Source organism: Mustela erminea, chromosome 3 (assembly GCF_009829155.1).
Source record: "Mustela erminea isolate mMusErm1 chromosome 3, mMusErm1.Pri, whole genome shotgun sequence".
Lineage (NCBI taxonomy): Eukaryota > Metazoa > Chordata > Mammalia > Carnivora > Mustelidae > Mustela > Mustela erminea.
In genome coordinates this window covers 83,857,409-83,862,627 of record NC_045616.1, presented here as the reverse complement: position 1 = coordinate 83,862,627, position 5,219 = coordinate 83,857,409, and the positions used below count along the sequence as shown (strand labels likewise).

The window sequence follows — 5,219 nt, the reverse complement described above, 5'->3', positions numbered from 1 at the left end:
TCAGGAGACATTATCTGGAAAAATACTGTTATGGCTGATGTTAGAGAAATTATGTCCTGTGTTCTCTTCTAGTGTTTTAATGGTTTCCGGTCTCACACTTAGGTTTTTAACACATTTTGAATTTATTTTTGTGTATGATGTAAGAAAATGATACAGTTTCATTTTTTTGCATATTGTTGTCCAGTTTTCCCAACACATTTATTGAAGAGTGTTTTTTCCATTGGCTATTCTTCCCTGCTCTGTTTAAGATTAATTGACCATATTGTTTTGGGTTCATTTCTGGGTTTTCTATTCTGTTCCATTGATCTGTGTGTCTATTTTTCTGCCAGTCACATACTATTTTGATTACTACAGCTTTGTAATATAACTTGACATCTGGAATTGCAATGTCTCCAGCTTTGCTTTTCTTTTTTAAGGTTGCATTGGCTATTCAGGGTCTTTTGTAGTTCCATACAAATTTTAGGATAGTTTGTTCTAATTCTGTAAAAAATGCTGTTGCTATTTTGAGAAAGGTTGCATTAAATGTGTAGATTTCTCTGAGTAATATATAGACATTTTATCAATATCTCTTCTTCTAATCCATGAGCATGGAATATTTTTCCATTTCTTTGTGTCATCTTGAATTTCTTTCATCAGTGTTTAATAATTTTCAGAGTACAGATATTTTACCTCTTTGATATTCCTAGGTACATAATGGTTTTTGGAAAAAAATGGAATGCTTCATGAATTTAGGAGTCATCCTTGCACATGGGCATGCTAATCTTTGAATCATTCCAATTTTAGTATATGTGTTGCCAAAGCAAATACTTATCAGTTAATATTTAATTACGTTATAAAATTGCAACCATATGTGTAATTGGCATGAAAATGTTTGGGAACAAACACTACAATGTTTGGTAAGTACAAAACTCAAATGGAGTGCATGGATATACTAGACTCAGGCATATGATATATTAGTCATCAACATGCTGTCCATTTGCTTAAGTCAGTTAAATGGAGTTGGATCAGTAGGGCCGCCCACTAAATATTTTATCAATTCAGGTTATTTGCAAGTAACTGAAAACCAAATTAACAAACTGAGGGAAACAAAGAAATTTATTGGATGGATCTGAAATGACACAGCAAACTGAAGGAAAAGCTAAATAACCAGTTCTCAGAAAGTTGAGTGCTAGGGAAGCACTGGGTATCTTGGGAGCAGGCAATGGACAGTCTCTTCCGGGTTTGTCACTGGATGAATTGGCTCCAACGTTTTTTCATCTTCGTGTCACTCTGATTAAGATTTGAACGTCCACAAGAAGGACTCTCACTGGCTAACATATTACATGAACTCTCCTCCATCAGGGAACAGCAGATGCTGGAAAGGATCCTCCCCAAGACTGCATGCTCTGGGGCGGGGTCATTGTCCAGATGGGGTGCTGTAAACAGAGGAGGGGGAATGCACGTGGTGACTGGTAAGTGTGGGCAAGAAATCACATTAGCCAGAGAGAGATTTAGAGCTATAGAAGTTAGTTCTGATCTATCCAGAAGAATGTAGAAGGTGTTAAGAATACAAGGAAACCTATGGCTGCTGACTGTTGCTTTATGCTTTGACATATATTTTCCAGCAGCTCTCAAGGCCTCTGTGTTCTGGATCTCTGAGTGAAATGTGCCAATTTCCTCCACCATCCAGATTGTTCCAGCTGAGAATAAGTGTGGATGTCTTGATCCACGCCCCCGTTTGTCACTACAAGATCTTCCGTGAGCCATTGCTTCTGAATACCCCAGTCTCTTTATACACAAGATGAAAGATCCTTCTAGATGTAATGTTTTTGTCATTTCTATATCTGGACACATCCCCTTTCTTCATACATTTGAGTATAATTCAGCAAAAACAGATATATCTTTATATTGTTTGATGAAATTATTTTGCATGCCAGGAAATATTAAAGTGAAAGCTCCACTTTGGTTTCAGTGGAACTGTATAAAATGTAAATATGGTGCTTAGAGATAAATTAAAATTCCAATAAAAAGTATTAAAACACATGCTGCCACTCATTTGCACCGTACACTAGCTAGCTGGCTAATACACTAGACTTCTTTTTTCAAGTTGCTTTTCTATTCTTTTATAAAGATAAGTACACAAGAGATTTCCACTTCTGCTATGAATTCTTTTTTAATGGCTCCTCCACCCCCATTCCCAGTGACTCATTTTCTTATCCTATTTCGTTTGTTTGCTTGTTTGTTTTACAGTACCCTGGGTTTGGTTTGCTTCCTTTTACTGACAATTTGAATGAGATTCTCAAGATGGTTTCTTGCAGTGTTCTGATAGCAAGAGATGCATAGGTTTCTTTCAGAAAACCCCTCTGAGGTCACAACTGAGGATCTTATGCCCACTCTGGGCTTCGTACTGTGATACCCCAAGAACTCAGACCCTACCCAGGATAAAGGGGAGAAAACTCTACTACCTGGCAAGATGGGAGCTCAACACTGAAATTAAATCCTGTCACAAACAGAAATATTACTTGTACCCTTGAGTTTATGGACTGAGAGATTTAGTCTACAGAGATTTGAAATTTATTTAGTTGCTGAAAGAGAGCTAAGCAAGGCAAGTGACAAGTCAAATATTTATCTGAGGAAAGTCACTTTGGCAGCCATGTGGAAGATAAATGGAAAGGGAGAGAGAAGAGGAGGGGAGGCCAGCTGGTTGAATCAACAGGCTAGGTTGGGCAGAACGCAGAGGAGGAAAGCTAACTCATCCTTTACCCCTTCACCAAACCCATTTCCTTTCTGTTGGGACATAGGGCTAGACTACCTTTTCTTGTTAGACTGCCTTCTTGCCAGTTGAGCAATGGTACTCAAATTGGACCAGGGGAATGTGGGCAGAAGTGAGGTACACCTCCCATATGAACCTACTCATGCCCTTTCTTCTCCAGTCCACTGGCCAGATGTGTAGACACCAGGGTGACCTGGCAACCATGTGTGGATGGAGGAGCCTCCATGGGGCTGGGTCCCTGAATGACTTCATGGATACATACAGACACACACACCCTCAACATGAGAGCGAGAAATAAATTTCTATTATGTTAAGATGCCAAAATCTCCAAGTTCATTTGTGACTACAGCTCATGTCATCATTACTAATGTAATCCCTGAAGCTCTCTGGTTAGAGCAGAGCTCAGTCCTTTGCATGCACTGTTGTGTAACCCCTCTACCCCTATCCACACCCTCCTTATAAGGAAAAAATGGAAAAGAAGAAAGAAGAAAATACACATCATTTCACCCTCCAGAGCTAAGTACTCTTAACGATCTGGTATATTTTCTCTCATTCTTTTTTTTTTTTCTCCCCATAGCAAAAAAAGGTTATCCTTAGTTTGTGCAGATATTAAATTTTTCATCCAGTGATTTCTTTATTGATTCCACCTTCATTGTATCTATATGTCAGAAACTTTGCTCAATGCTAGGGATTAAAAGAACAGAAATGACACAGCTAAAAAAAAAAAAAAAAAAAAAAAAAGAAATGACACAGCTTTTGTCCTCAAGGAAACTATAGCCTCGTGGAGATACCTAAGCAGGTAATGACAGAAAATGACAGAGAAAACATGTCAGCAGAGTGACAGAGAAAGGAATTAAGCAAGCCAAAAGGAAAAGCCCTTAACATATTTAAAAAACAAAAGTTTACTGAGTTCTTTCTATATGTTAGGGACTGATCTAATAACCTTTGAGATGTAAACTCATTTATTTATTTTATGATTTTCTTTTCTTTTTTTGTAGTTGACACAGAATATTATATTAGTTTCATGTATGCAGCATAGTGATTTGACAGATCTATACTTTATGGTATGGTCACTACAAGTGTAGCTACCATCTGTTACCATACAACACTATTACAGTATCATGGACTACGTGCCCTTTATCCCCACTGTACCTTTTATCCTGGTGACTTACTTTTTCTATAACTGAAGCCTGTATCTCCCATTTCTCTTAAACCATTTTTATCATCCTTCAACCTTCCCATGCCACCCCACTGTGCTTTGGTAACTACCAGTTTATTCTCTGTATTTCTGGTTTGTTTTTGTTTCTTTTTCTTTTTCTTTTTTTATGTTATGTTAGTTACCATACAGTACATCATTAATTTTTGATTTCGTGTTCCATGATTCGTTATTTGCGTATAACACCCATTGCAATACGTGCCCTCCTTAATGCCCTTCACCAGGTAACTCATCTCCCCACCCCACCCCCCTCCTCAGAAACTCTCATTTTGTTTCCTGAAGTCCATAGTCTCTCATGGTTCTTCTCCCCCTCTAAGTCCCTCCCCCCCCCTTCATTTTCCCCTGCCTTAAGGGGAATCCTTTTAGACTGTTGCTGTGAATGCAAGTTGGTACAGGCACTTTCAAAAACAGTATGGAGGTTTCTCAAAAAGTTAAAAATAGAGCTACCCTATGACCCAGCAATTGCACTACTGGGTATTTACCCCAAGGATACAGAGGTAGTGAAAAGAAGGGGCATGTGCACCCCAATGTTCATAGCAGCAATGTCCACAAGTGCCAAACTGTGGAAGGAGCTGAGATGCCCTTCAAGAGATATAAACTAATTTAATCCTCATGACAATCCCATGAGATACATGTCCCAGTATCTCAATGTTACAGGTGAGGAAACTAAACCACAAAAATGTTCAGTAACTTGCCCCTTGTCCAGGGTCTTGTGGAGAAGGGGTTCAGCAGTCGTGTGTGTGTGTGTGTGTGTGTGTGTGTTCAGAGTTGGCTTAGAAGAGTTTCAAAGAGAGGTATTGGGAAATACAGAGTTACATATGAGAAACTACAAGCAGGATCATGGCTACCTGGTAAAGCTGAGATAGAACAACTGACCTAGTCCTACGGATCTTCCTGCATTCCTAGTGGCCTCCTGACATAGACTAATCTCAGGATGTGAGGCTTTAAAGAGAATCAGGCTGAGCTTACAAATTTTACACAGGCAGAGGAAGACTACTCATTGGAGGTGTGACTTTTGACATCATATTGACTCCACTAGCTAGTAAATTGACCCAAATGGTGTTCTAGAATCAAAAATACTTGCAAACTCTCATCCCTAGAGCCTGGGGCTGGTAGAAATGAAGTAGAACATGAAAAGAGACAGAAGGACCTCCATCCTCTCCAGTGATGATAGCTGAAAGCTCTATCACATCCAAAGGGGACAGGCATTTTCACAGACCCAAAACCTAAATGCTGATTAAGGAATTAGGG

At 39.0% G+C, this 5,219-nt stretch overlaps 1 non-coding gene across 1 annotated transcript; it reads right to left on the bottom strand.

Annotated features, from left to right (window-relative positions):
- Positions 1-704: 704 nt before the first annotated feature.
- Positions 705-807, bottom strand: LOC116587393. The gene has a single exon (XR_004284414.1). It is a non-coding gene; the product is annotated as a U6 spliceosomal RNA (small nuclear RNA).
- Positions 808-5,219: the final 4,412 nt, after the last annotated feature.